The sequence below is a fragment of the Mus caroli genome, unplaced genomic scaffold, assembly GCF_978045245.1.
Source record: "Mus caroli unplaced genomic scaffold, Mus_caroli_1 scaffold_3, whole genome shotgun sequence".
Taxonomy (NCBI): Eukaryota; Metazoa; Chordata; class Mammalia; order Rodentia; family Muridae; genus Mus; species Mus caroli.
The window spans coordinates 88,610,983-88,625,912 of NW_028227258.1; the positions used below are offsets into that span (position 1 = coordinate 88,610,983).

Consider the following 14,930-nt stretch of genomic DNA (forward strand, 5'->3'; position numbering starts at 1 on the left):
TCCATTATTGTGTGAGGTCAAATATAAGTATCTCATTGTATTCTTCTACCTATACCTATTCATTTGGACCAGCACTATTTATTGAAGAGACTGATTTCTCTTCAGTGTATTGTTTGCCTGTTCATCAAAAATCAATATTTATAGCAAGGTAGATTCACTAAGGTCATTAATTATATTCCATTGATTTATGTAACTGTTTTTATGCCAGTGTGTCTATTACATAGCTTAGAATCAGAGATTTTATTGGGCAGGGCTGCTTTGATTATCCTTGGATTTTTTTGTGTTTCCATATGAAATTTAATATTTTTCAATTTCTCTCAACAATTGCATTAGAATTTGATAGCTATTGTATTAAATCTGTACATTGATTTTGGCAGGGTAGGATTTCACAAATGGTTGCATGTCAGGTAGGTGCAACTTCTCAGCCTAGTAGCAAATCTTAAAAGATCCATGCTACCTACCTATATTCGGAACTTTGTTTAAGTCCCCTCAAGTTTAACAAGACGTTTGCAAGTACCTGTAGGCAGCCGATGCCTAACAGATGGCCCCGGTTTCCGGTACACCGTGGCTGTAAACAACACCACTGCGCAGGTGCTAGCCCGAATCTGGTGCCAACCCCTCCCTAATGAGTGCATGCAAATTAAGGTGCCGGCAGACTGACCAATCCCAGGATGACACAAAGCTTTTCCCTGTGCTGGGGTGTATATAAGGAGTCCTCCCTGGGTTCCCAGGGTTTCCATAGCATCCAGGCGTTCCTGCAATAAAGCTGTTGAGAAGAATCTGACCATGTTGCATTTTCCTTGCAGGACGAGGTGGGCGCAGCAAGTACCTTCTGAGTCAGTGTGGGCATGTACAGTATTTCTTTGGGAAAAAGATAGGGTACAACATATCACACCTTCCTCAGGTATAAGTGAATAAAGTTAGGCGGGTGGTATCTATTTGGCCACAAAAAGCCAGTATACTGCAGTACCAAGGCTTCTTCTTAGTTGGAGTGGCAGGCTGACCATGTGAGGTCCCTTTCTGGGGTTGCAGGTCACAGGGCTCCACAGGGTCCTGCAGTACCCTATGGATCTATCTCCTCAATCATGTTTTCTTAGTATAGTACCATTAAAAATCAATAATAGAAACTTATCTAACAATAAAAAGTTTTAGGAATTCGGGAAAGTATTGTTAGCCTCAAGCAAAATGGCCAGTAAAGATTGTTGCCATTCTTACCCATCACAGGTCTAATTAGTTTGGCCTTTAACTACATTAAAATCTTAGGGCTACTTTTATAAGAACTATTTTTATGATTATAAGAACTAATTTTCATTTTAATGGATCTACATTTGATGTTTGGAAGACTTAAAACACGATGTAGAATATTTCATTAATATTACCATAATATGTCATTCTTAAAAATTATGTGGGTGTAGAAGTTTAGGTCATTGTTGCCTTTAATTTGCACCCATGATATTTTCTGATAACTGCACTTCAGTTGCATTATGTTTTGTTTATGCATAAAAACGTTTTCTTATATAATCTTCATTTTGTTCCTAGCCTCCTCTTTTTCAAAATAAATATTAATTCAACTTACCCAATCATTTTCAAGTACTATATTTGGACCCTTAATTTCCTGCTCAAATTTTGTTTCTGAAAACCTTCTGAAATTATGTTGCAACCTTGATTTTACTGTTTTAACATGTATAATTATTTTCAAATATTCCTCAGTTCACAACATTTAACAGATCCACACCCACATTTAACTCTCCAGCCTCTTTTGGATCATTTTGCTTAGTAAGCATCTCTTTGTGTTCAATTCACTGTTTCTTCAACCACTTTGTATTTCAGTTTTGTAGTGCTCCGCATTTCACTTTTCTTTCCTTCTATCTGTCCCTGTCTGTCTGTCTGTCTCTGTTTCTCTCTAGGGTGTGTGTGTGTGTCTGTATGTGTGTGTGTTTGTATTATTGGAGACTGACTCTACCACTTTGTGCATGCTAAACACATAGAGACTTTGCCACTGATCTACATTTATAGCCACTGTTTGTTGCTGTTGTTATTGTTTTATTTTTTTTGTTTATTTGTTTGGTTTGGTTTTGGGCTTTTGTTCTGTTTGGGGTTTTTGTCGTTTGCTTGTTTGGTTGGTTTTTTGTTTTGTTTTGTTTTCCTTTCTTTTTTCTTTTGGTTTGCTGTTGTTGTTATATAATTTACCTTCTTAAAATGGTATATATTTGGGAACTAGGGAGATGGTTTATTTGGTAAAGCCATACAGATATGAATTTCTTAATTTCAACCCCCAGATCACCCATAAAGTTGAATGTGGTAGCTGACTGTTTGTAATCCCAACTGTGCCTATAGGGTACATTAGTGTGATAGGAGGATCGCCTCACTATGCAGGGGTGATATGGGAAGTAGAAAGAGAAGAATTCATGCAATCTCTTAGCCTAGCTAGTCTGTGTTAAGGAATAGAATAAGATGGGAAGGTTTTGTCAAGTAAGGAAGAAACAAGGAATAACAGCTAAGGGAATTCTCAGACCTTCATATGATGCTAAGGAATGCACACCTTTGCACAAAGAAATTCAGACACATTTTAAAATTAGTCTCTTTTATATGTTTGCTTTCTCCTTTTAGTGCTTGGAATTTTAGTCCCCATATACTGCCTTGACTGACCTTCCAACATTGGTCTTCCTCCACAACTATAACCTCAAATCTTTAGCAACTCTTTGTTTGTTTGTTTGTTTTTTGTTTTTTTTTGTTTTTTGTTTTTTTGGTTTTTTTTGAGACAGGGTTTCTCTGTATAGCCCTAGCTGTCCTGGAACTCACTCTGTAGACCGGGTTGGCCTCGAACTCAGAAATTTGTCTGCCTCTGCCTTCCAAGTGCTGGGACTAAAGGCATTAGACGCCACTTCCTGGCTTTAGTAACTTTTGATGTTTTTATTCCTAGACTTTTCTTTAGATGAAATTCCATTTTGGACTTGATTATTAATCTCTCCCAATAAGAAACATTTTGAGTTTCTATTTATTTCACTCAAGAGTCTCCATATTTTCCTTGTCTACAGATTGTTTCTCACAAATATTTCTTAGTATTCAAATTTCATCTTCACAGGAAACATCTAGTGTCTCAGCTCATTTAGGACAAGGTCCCTTATTTCTGTCCAATGTAAATAAAAGAATTTTCCTGTCAGAGTTCAAGTGGATGTGCTTCTTGGTTTGTTTGTGTATGTGCCTGCCTATCTATCTGTCTATAGTTCTGTATGTGTCTGTGTATTTTTCAAATCAGTGAATAGAATTTACACTTAGAATTTTCTACTGAAACCACATCCATTTTAATTCACAGCATTATTTAAGAGTCTTTCAATTTCTGACTTTGTAAACCAAAATAATTTTATTATAAAATATAGGAATTTTATATCAGGTCTGATGCCATGTTTATTAATTAAAATTTCCCCACTCTTCTAAAGTAGGGCAAAAAGAACTTTAGTAACCTGATATATAAGTGTAAATATATCAGTCAGCTATGAATAAAAAAATAAATTCTAAACAATAATTTCAACCCAAGAAGCTAATTTATGATGAATTCCTGACAGCAAAAGCACATTGATAAGAAATAAGGTCGGGATATACAGTAATACATAGCATATGGCTATATGAAAATATAATTTATAATAAACTTTTCTTGGCATCACTTCACATGATTTTTCCAAGAAGAACTGAAATAGTAATGACAAAATGCATAGTCCATCTCTGAGATTTGCACTAGGTACACCATAGAAATAAGACAAATAAAATATAGAGAGACACATAGATATAGATTGACTATACACACACACACATATGAATTCATACATACATACATATATATGACTGTATATATATATATATATGACTGTGTATATATATGACTGTATATATATACATACATATATATATATATATATATATATGACTGTATATATATAAAAAGATTTAAAAAAAAAGTCTTGCTGTGGAGGAAAAGCCATATAATATTAAAACATGTTATCTGAGAATCAGTGCTAAGAAAGACAATGGCATAATTCACAGTTATGAAATCCGAAAATTCAGTTAGTAGAGAATCTGTTAATTTCTAGGAAGAGATTAAAGGACTGAATTGGTAGGATGCAAAACCACCATTAAAGACCAGGGACTGACTGTGTTGTCTAACTCCAGATGGTGAAAGCTCAAGTCCTGGAAGTGAGAGTGGATACCACACTCTCTCATACCTTTTGACCAATTTGAGCAGGTTTTTAAGGTATTGGAAAATTCAGTACACATTGACATGCACAGATCTGTCTTACTCAGCCTCCTGATTCAAATACTATACTCTTCCAGAAACAGCCTGTCTTATGAGACTGGGCTATTCATTAGCACAGTCAAACAAACACCAACAATTGATCTTTCACATTCTTTCTAAGTTTATTGATACCAATATACTAACCCAAATTAGCCATAGCTTCATCAATGTACATGCAAATGTAAATTAGATGTATATGTCTATTATATAAAAGTCTATGTGAAGACCTTTTGGTGTGAAACACTGACCTTTTTGTTTACTGATACATTAATCACTTATAGAGAGACAAAGTTCTGATTTCAATATAACTGAGTTCTCCCTTTGGAAGATGACTCAGAGGGTAAATTGCATGCCATGTGAGCATGGCATGTTTAATTCCATCCCTGACAACCCATATAAAAGCCTGGTCTTACAATGTCTGCAATCTCAGAGCTGAGGGAAACATAAAGGCAGATCCTAAGTGACTAGCCCAAACTAGATGTCCCAGGTTTAGTGAGAAAATTAGTGTCAAAAGTAAAGGCAGAGAGTTGTAAAGTATACCTGATTTGGCCTGCACACATATGATTTAATGCATCTGAGTTACAAGAAAGGGCTAAAGTCCTATTTGATAGATCCCAAGGTAAAAAATGTTACCTGGAAACAGCAAATGATTTTGTTGTTGTGTCATAAACATGCATAGTAATTCTATTTTGTACATACACTAGGTAAATCTATTTCATATAATAAAGCCATTCTGACTTTATTCTCTCCAAATAGGAAAAAATAACAAACAGCATCAAGGTACAGAGTGTAGGAGGGACAAGGTTACCACTTGTGTGGTTATACTTAATGGGGCTAAAGTCCTTGCAAGTCAGTGCTCAGCATAATGTCTGGCCATAAACAGAAGCCTTGTGCTTGTGTTCTAAAGCAGAGGTGGACTCTGAAGTTCACCTCACTGACTTTCTGATATAATTATTTCACATTGCAGCCACACCAAAAAAAAAATAGATTTGGACATACGTAAAGTCAGTTTAAGAGGATGAAATAATGTCCTGAAGAAACAGCACAATGACATATGTGAGGAAATATAATGATGACATGTCATAGAAGACAGAAAGTGTATCACAAGGTAAAATGTCATCTGAAGAGACAAATTATCTTAGTTTTGAAGATGACTCTCTGACATAAAAGGTGCTACTTCTAATTACAGTACAGCTACAAATGACAAAAATCATCATTGGAGTTTACTTTTATTGAAATTTATATGACTTATTCAAATTACAAAATGAATAAATGTTTCAAAATGTTTCAATTTCCTACTTCTCAAACATAATCATTTAACTACTTCACTTTATATTAAAATAAAAATCCAGTGTTTTGGTTTTTTTTTTAGCTCCCCCCCCTCCAGTGATTCAGATTTAACTGGGTAAGTTTTTAGCCATCATCTCTCAAAGTGGGGACAAAAAGCGATGCTCCCAGGTACACACAGCTCACATGCACATCTGGTCCATAATTGTTGAAACACTTCTCCATGAGTATTGAGTACCAGAATATTATTAGGAGAGATTTGTACTCTATCAAAATTTCTCAAAAGTCTTTAGAATATGAGCAGTCACACATCACACCTAACCTTTGGGAAGTCACACAATGTAAGCATATGCACTCAGATGTTAATGCTTTTCAGTTAATCATTTTTAATTTTGCATACTTAAATAAGTCAATATCAGTCCATGTTCCATTGCTTTCATTGTTCTTAACTTGTTTTGCTAAATATTTCCATCTTCTCAATAGTTTGAACTGGGTAGCTTTCCCTTTTTCTGATATAAGAATTAAACTATTTTCTTGATTTTCAATAAAAAATAACACTCGGTAGGTCATCTGAGTATAGACTGCCTTAATTTAAATGTTTTTATCCCAATATTTAGAATTAATGGTTATACACAAATGCTTTCCAAATCTGACAACTGTAAAATTGAGAAGCAAATATTTGCAGTTAAATCTCTGCATGCTAACTATACAGCAAGTCCACTGGTGTGTGTGTGTGTGTGTGTGTGTGTGTGTGTGTGTGTGTGTGTGTTTGTACATAAATGTATTCCATGGTGGGTTCATATTCTTCATAATGTTCTTTATATATATTTTTAAAATAAAAAAAATCACAATTAATTCTTTATGAATTAATATTTATAAGTCATTTAAATTTTAAAAATTTACCAATAAAATGCCCTTCAAATTCTTTTCTGACAGAGGCTCACATTCTATTTAATCATGTCCTTATGCTTTGTCAAGGCACCCACTCAACCAATATTTCACAATTTGGCAGAAAAGACTGACTGAGAAGACACTAATTGTATGAGCTGGCTTATGCCATTGCAAGTGTGATTTTCTTTCTTTCTTTTTTTTTTTTTTCATTGAAAGTAAATTTGAAAATTAAAACTCCAGAATGAATACATGAATGAATCATGGGAAATTAAGATAGATTAACTGACATTGTGTGCCTAATATTGCACAGGTTCCAACACTACTGATTCCCAAATTGACTCCACTTGCGTTAGGGAGTTCTGCATGAGCTTTGCATGGTTTCTCAGAAATAGGAGCCCCCCTCCCTCAGTCACACACCTTGTACAATTTACCATTTGTTAGTTCTTTTATGAGTCAATATTTCATCAAGACTGTGAATTTTTCTGTTTCTAACAGATTGTTCTCCCTAGAACTTTTCTTGCTTTTAAAATCAGAGTTGTCCTTCAATGACAGGACAATTTTATCTTATAATCTGTTCATTGGACTGTTGATAGAATTAATTTTGTATAGCTTAGTCTGACAAAATTTGTAATAACTTTTCTTATTGGAATGTTTAGAAATAAAGCCTCATGATAGACATAGATACATTTTAAGTAATTAAGAGAAAAATGCATGCATATTTGTGTACTCACAGACACAACACTCCACAAACACACAAACACACATACACACATACACACTCACTCACTCTTTTGTCATTTGTTGGTTTATTCAACTTCTCAAATATCAATACTACTCTTCTAAACGTTGATTTTGGACTAAATGTATACAGACATTTTCTAATCACGATCCTTTAAGTCTATAAGTATATTGTCTTTGTTGAGTAATAGGTATCATGAGTAGTTTAGAGATAATTTAAAGTGCATGAAAATCAGTCTTACACTATATGCAAATATGCTATCACTTTAGATAAAATATTTGTACATTTGCATATTTTTGTATCAATGTGTGTTATTTACATATTTTTCTCACTGAGAGTGACAGAAAACCAAAGAAAATTTATTAAAATATAACCATGTGGCTAATCTGCATAAAAAGTACATGAAGATTTTTAAAATATTACCTAAAATGCTTATAATTTTGAATTACATATGGATATATACGTACACTACATAAAAGTTACAAAGATATAAAAATATTTTGGATCAGAGAAATGTGATAAAATAATTTAAAAGTTAATTTCGTCAAATGAGAAAGACTGGAATAATTGAAACAAAAATATTTTTTTAAAGTGGCATACATTTCCTGTACTTTCAGTGTAAAGGTTGCTAATATTTCCTGTGAATAACTGATTATAAAGTTCTTATACATAAGCATATCCTGTTAGGTAATTGTGATTTAATATATTATTTCACAAAATAGATAAAATTGTATGAATTTGCTACTTTTTGTTTGTTGGTTAACAGAGTTTCATGTACTCTATACTTTCCTCAAACTCACTATGTACCCAAGGCTGCCTTTGAACTCTTGATTCTCCTGCTACACAAATTCTGGTATTTATAGTACTATTTCTAGGAGAATTTTCTACATTTGTAATAGAACTACATTAGAAAAGGTATAGTATATTTATTGAAACTGTTAATATGCAAACAATGAAATGAAAATATTTGATGGTGTATTGACTAGTTTTATGTCAACTTGACACAAACTAGAATCATCAGCAAGAAAGGAGCCTCAATTGAGAATATTCCTCCCCAAGATCTGACTGTAAAGCATTTTCTTTCTCTTTTTTTTTTAATTAGGTATTTTCCTCATTTACATTTCCAATGCTATCCCAAAAGTCCCCCATACCCCTCCCCCGTAAAGCATTTCCTTAATTAGCGATTGATGTGGGGTGTAGTGCCATCACTGGACTGGTGTTCCTCTGTTCTAAAAGAAGGGAGGCGAAACAAGCCACAGAAAAGGAAGCTAGGAAGCAGCACCTCTTCATGGCCTCTGCTTCAACTCCTGCCTCAAGAATCCTTCCTTGAGGGGTTGGGGATTTAGCTCAGTGGTAGAGCGCTTGCCTACCAAGGGCAAGGCCCTGGGTTCAGTCCCCAGCTCTAAAAAAGACAAGAATCGTTCCTTGACTGAGTTTCTGTGCTGACTGACTTCAATGATGACTAGTATATGAAAGTGTAAACCAAATACATTGTTTCCTTTCCAACTTGCTTTTTAGTCATGGTTTTTCATTGCAGCAATAGAAACTCGAAGACAGACTGTGATTTGAATGAGCTTAAGATAGCCAATGTGGCATTCGATCACAGAATAGTCAACTTGACAATGGTTACAAACGAGTTGAATGTGAATCATAGACAAAGCATACACACAGCTGAATTTCACAATCTTAGTAGGCTAACTTGGAAATCTCTGTCCTGACACACTAAAACCAAAGCAAAACTCTGCATGACTTTATACATGGCTAATGTACACTTTGGCACAGAAACCCCAAGACTTTTAAAACATTTTGTACCAGTAAATTTAAGACAATAAAAGAACCAAAATGCTAGGCTGTGTTACTCTACGGTGTATGTGTGTGTGTGTGTGTGTGTGTGTGTGTGTGTGTGTGTGTGTGAGAGAGATTCGTCTTTCACAATGTCTACTTAAAACCAAAATATTTCCCCTACTTTCTCAGGCCAAAAGCAATCAAGTTTTGGGGTTATTTGTTAGATTTTGATCCCCTTGCCTTTCTGCTTGTATAAAGCACTTCTTGATAAAATTTGCCCATTAGAGCTTTGTGTGGATACTGTTTATCTTTTTATTATGCTAGAATTTTTATTAGTTGCTGATGTCTTCAAATTTCTTTCCAGAACTTCCTTTAAATGATCTTTATTTATACATTAAAAGAGCACAACCACCCCCCCTCACTCTTTCCCCCCCTCTCTGTCTCTCTCTCTCACACACACATACACACACACACACAGTTCCTTTTCCATAAACTTAAAAGATCTGTTATCCCTCACTGAAGGGACCACTTACAGATAGTTCATAATAGCTGTCTGTGTTTTCTCAAAGCATTTCCAATTTAATGGCTGGTACAAAATTGAGGACCCCTTTTTCAGTCAGGCTTTATCTGGGGAGTCCCAACACTCATACCCTATCTGAGGAATGTGACATAAATTCTTGGCAAAATTACAGGTTCAATTTCCATGCAAACAAGGTATCCCAGAAAGTTAAACCTCAGTTAAGGAAACCATCCTAGGAAGAAACCATATCCATTTTCCACAATTTCAAGTGATATTTACCCCAATAAAAGTGTGCACATACAAGGTGCTTCACTGAATGTCATTTGAGAGAGCTACTTTGTTGAACATCCTCTAAAAGAGCTGTAACATCTTAGCTGCCTGGAAGTTAGCATTCTGCTAACAGACTTCTGATGAAGATGCAGAATTCTCAGCTGCTCCTGCACCATGCCTGCCTGGATAGTGCCACATTCCCACCTTGGTGATCATGGACTGAACCTTTGAACCTGTAAGCCAGACCCAATTAAACCTTATAAGAGTTGCCTTAGTCATGGTGTCTGTTCACAGCAGTAAAACCCTAAGATAAATGTGAAGTAGAAAAACTGATATTGAATGAAATACCCTGGCAGAAACCAATCAAAAACCAAAGCAAAATGTCATGAATTTAGAAGAGGAGCATCTAAAGATGTCGAGTGTTGTTTGTTTGTGTGTGTGTGTGTGTCTGTCTGTCTGTCTCTCTGTCTCTCTGACTGTGTGTGTTTGTTAGGGGATTTTTGACAGGAATGGGAGGTAGAGATCATAGAGGGTTTGGCAGGGAGATTACACAGAATATATGATATATCTAAGTGTCAAATAATAAAATTAACCAATAGAGAATACCAAAACAAAGGATGTGCCAAAATATCCACACACAGAAATTCCTGTTCTAGTTACTGACACCTTGCACAGGAGAAACAACATTGATTGTTTATTTGAGTCAAGTCTCATAATCACTTTGTGGAATTCTTCTATTAACTAGTCAACTAGACAATAAAGTTATTAAAGTTTTTAGAGAATAGAGTTTATTCAGAACTTGGGGAGGAGAGTTGAGGGAATAGAGACAGAGGGAAAGAGAGAGAGAGAAAGAAGAGGAGCAGAGGCAGGCCATGGCACATGAAAAGAGAGGAGGAAGGGGAGTGGGGAGCAAAAGAGCAAGAGCTTAATAACAGTTTTTTTTCCATTTTATTTTATTTTTAATTTAACAATTTTTTATTAGATATTTTCTTCATTTATATTTCATAGGCTATCCTGAAAGTCCCCTATACACTCCCCCCACTCTGCTCCCCTACCCACCCACTCCCGCTTCCTGGCCCTGAAATTCCCCTGTACTGGGGCATCTAATCTTGGTAAGACCAAGGTCCTCTCTTCCCAATGATGAGGCCATCATTCTGCTACATATGCAGCTAGAGACATGAGCTCTGGGGTTACTGCTTAGTTCATATTGTTTCTTGTATAGGGTTGCAGATCCCTTCAGTTCCTTGGGTACTTTCTCTAGCTCCTCCATTGGGGGCCATGTGTTCCATCCAATAGATGACTGTGAGCATCCACTTCTGTATTTCCCAGGCACCGGCATAGCCTCACATAGACAAAGTTTGGAGCTCAGACAGAAGGAACGACCATTCAGAGACTGCCCCACCCAGGCATCGATCCCATAATCATCCACCAAACGCAGACACTATTGCATATATATCTTATTAAGAGTTCTTAAGATGATTGTTACTATCCTTATCTCTTCTTTATTATGAGTTTTAAATTAATATTGTGATATTCAGAGAATGTTTAAAGGGTTTGAAAATAATAGAATAATAGTCATTTCCCTTTTTGTCTTTTCATATTGAAGCTCTAACCCAGAGCAGAGTCTTGTTTAAGTCCCGTGAGAGTTCTATCACTGTCTTTTTGTTTGTTTGTTTGTTTGTTTGTTTCATGATCACAGAAAAGAAAACCATTAATTGAGGCTGGTTTACAATTTCAGAAGTTTAGTCTATTTTCCTCATGGTAGGGAAGTATGGTAACATAGAGGCAGACATGATGCTAGAGAAGGAGTTGATTGTTATACATTTTGATCCACCAGTAGGAAGAGAAGGAATTGCAGTAGGCTTGATGTGAGCTTCTGAGAACTCAATGCCTTCCCCCCAGGTGTGCAATTCCTATAACAACTCCAACCTACTCCAACAAGGCCACACCTATCACTAGTGCTAGTCCCTATTGTCAATGAGGGCCATTTTCACTCAAACTGCTACAATGGCTAACCTACATTCTGGCCCAGTAATACTACTTCTTTCTTCATACTGTCATCATCATTATAGAGATTAAAAATACTTATGAATACCCATGCCATGATAGTCCTTGAAATATTTCAATTGATAGTTTACATTATTAAGTAAAGAAGAACCAGGAAAGCTACAACAAGCTATTTGACTGTCCTTATATAGTTATAAAGTAAGGAAGTAGTATTTTCCTGAACTATGATATGCAAAGTGCAAAAATTCAAGGTGTTTTTCTTTGTTACAGATACTTTGAAAGGGAAATAAATTGTTCTTGTTAAAAAGCAATGAAAGGGGAGAGGGTAGAATATCACATATAACCTGAAGTCAGAAATGAGGCTACTGGGTTAAAAGATGAAGGAAGAATAAGAAAAAAAAGGGGGGGGGGAAGAGAGAGAAAAAAAGAAGAAGGAAGAATTATTTGAAAAATGGTATGAAGAGATATAATTCCTTGTAAGGTAATTTACAATGCAGAAAAATAAAAGGTAAAGATCAGAACAATTTTGTACAAGACATCACCTAAAACAGTACCTGAGAGGTGTTGTGAATGGCTACCTAAAGAAGTTCTTTGAGGGCAGCAGACCAGGCCACCGCAAACGTGGGAAGGAGGGAGGAGTCAAGGGTTCTTGGCTACCCCATGAGAACCACGTTCAGCCAGTACAAAACCCTTGCCAGAGTGCTGACAAAACACAAGGCGATGAGCCGGTGGCATGCAGCTTGGCTGCCTGACTCAACAAGCTTCCGGGCACATGACCAATATCATCACACTGGAGAAATGGGGAAAAGATCACAGCACAGAAGCAAAGTACCTGTTGCATTTTCAGCCACAAGGGAAAGATCAGTAACACAGGAAGACATGCTTTAAGTAGGAACTAATGTAGTGCACAGCAAAATGGGAGAGCTGAGAAACTCAGACACAAATGAACTAAATGAACGAACGCAACTCGAACCTAAGTGCTTCACTGAAGTAAAAATGCTCAACAAAAGAAAAAAAATGTCAGTTTCATAATTCCCTAATATGGATTGCTACTTATTTTAAACATGTATTGCAGTCTTCTAGTATATGATTTTATATTTTTCATGACTATTTTAGAGTTGACACATATGTTATACAATATGGAACAAACATGAGCAGCATGCACAAAAGCTCAGATAAATTCATCTACTAAGATCAGGGCTTGTGCTTAGATACAACTTTAAACTTCTATGGAAAACAAAGAAGTGGTGTTTTGATTGTACAGAGAAACGATAATCAGCTAACAAAAATGTCTTTTATCTGGGAAGCATTTGATATAAAATGATATAAAAAACGTATAATCTGAAATTTTAACCCCCAAATTTAGTAGGGCTAGTAACATAGCAAGATTTTGAAGATCAAATTCTAGCACCTGGAAATTTAATTACTCATGCTAAATTCATGTTTCTTGGGTTAACAGATTACATATAAATTATTAGTCATGAGCACTAGCCAGAATCAAAGCACCAGTTCATATATTTATATGTTTGAAATGTTACTTTCTATTAAAAAACGAAGTGTATCTTTCTATAAATCTATATAATCTGTTAAATCTGTAGTGAGCCTTCAGCTGACAGGTTTAAGTAGTGAAAGCTGACATTTACAAAAGCTTACAAGTGTATTTGAAAGTCAGCCCTTAAAGTGTTCCTAGAAGGTTTTTGGGGTTTTTTGTTTTTATTTTTTGTTTTTTTAATTTTTTTTTCACTTTTTATTTTCTCTTGTTCTTTTTTTATTGTTTTGCAAAAATATATATGTAAGGTAAAATACGTTTGAAAATGAAAGTATATGTTCACAAACACTGTCACTGCCTGGCTGGAAATGTTCTTTTAACTGATTGCTGAAGAACTTTGGGCTTGTATAATGTGTATAATAAATCATGGGTTTTCCTCTTATATACGACCAGCAGGGACTTTTGAGAAGTTGTCAAGACCTGTAAAATCTCTAGGACTTAAATACGGGTTGAAATGCAGGGTGTAAAGGGCAGGAGTGGTGGTGTCAGTTATTTAGCTATTGTAAGCACTCTTTTGATTTTCATAGTTTATATAGTGATTATTTTGTTTCCTAACAATGTTTTTTACGATGTTTTATGGTTGTACGATTTTCACAAAATTGCAGGTACACTTGGTTCCAATAGCATTTCGTTAGAATACTGTACACAATGTTTAGGACCGTAAAACTTTTAAAAGAAAGAAAGAAAAAAAAGTTCACGATAGAGAACGAAAACAAAACAAAACAAACTAACCAAAAAAAACACCAAATGTTAAAGTCCGGGATAGTGCAAACTAACTCGCTCATTTTCTATTACTGACCCTCCCCGCCCCGCCCCTTCTTCTCTCCTGAAGCCTGCCTGCGATGGTGGAGGAAGACCCACAACCCTCTCTGAAGAAGTCACCATTGCTTTTATGCGAGCAGATGTCAGCCTGGGAAGCCTGGCCAGAGCCAGATCAAGTTGCTGCTGCCAGCTCTCGCGAGCTTTGTCTGGAAGAGTTGACTGAAATGTCAGAGCCCTGCAATTCACAGGCAGGGCGGCAGCTGCATCCCGCGCGTCCCCAAAGCACTGCAAGATTGCCACTTTGCAAACTTCCTCATCCTTTTCTGCAGTGATTCCGGTGAGTTGCTCTGACTTTACAGATCTTGTGCTGAAGTTCCAGGGAAGATAGATCGAGGCAAGAAGGGAAGGAAATTTTTTTTTCTCACGTGTTTGTGGTGCTCCCTTGGGACTAGTCCCTGACAAGGGAACAGGACAGAAGAGTCAGGCGAGAAGGCACTACCTCAGAGCTTTCTCTTATTCCGGAAACACAAATTTAATCCCTTTTTCTCTTGAGGACGGAGTGAATTTGTTATACATTGACCGACTAGGGATAGCACCTGTGGAGTCTATTACATATGTATGCATGTATGTATGTATGCATGCATGTATGTATGTATGAATGTATGTATTCCCTTTCTATGGAGACTTATTTTAGGCTAGGTTACCCTTTAATGCAGAGGTTAGTCAATCTCTTAACAGAAGTACTTGTTTGAGCACACATGATAGTTTTCAATATCTTCTATTTTGCAATCAAGTAGATTAATTTTCTCTTATTACTTAACAGGGCACT

General features: G+C 35.9%; 1 protein-coding gene and 1 long non-coding RNA gene across 2 annotated transcripts in view; one reads left to right on the forward strand and one right to left on the reverse strand.

Moving 5' to 3' along the window:
- The window catches only part of LOC115030600 (uncharacterized), a 102,708-nt gene that overhangs the window by 15,176 nt on the left and 72,602 nt on the right, over positions 1-14,930 (reverse strand). The window lies entirely within an intron of this gene.
- The window catches only part of Bche (butyrylcholinesterase), an 84,070-nt gene continuing 83,316 nt past the window's right edge, over positions 14,177-14,930 (forward strand). Inside the window, exon 1 of the mRNA XM_021158415.2 lies at positions 14,177-14,438. The gene's annotated coding sequence lies outside the window, so the exon portion shown is untranslated. The remainder of the gene's footprint in view (positions 14,439-14,930) is intronic.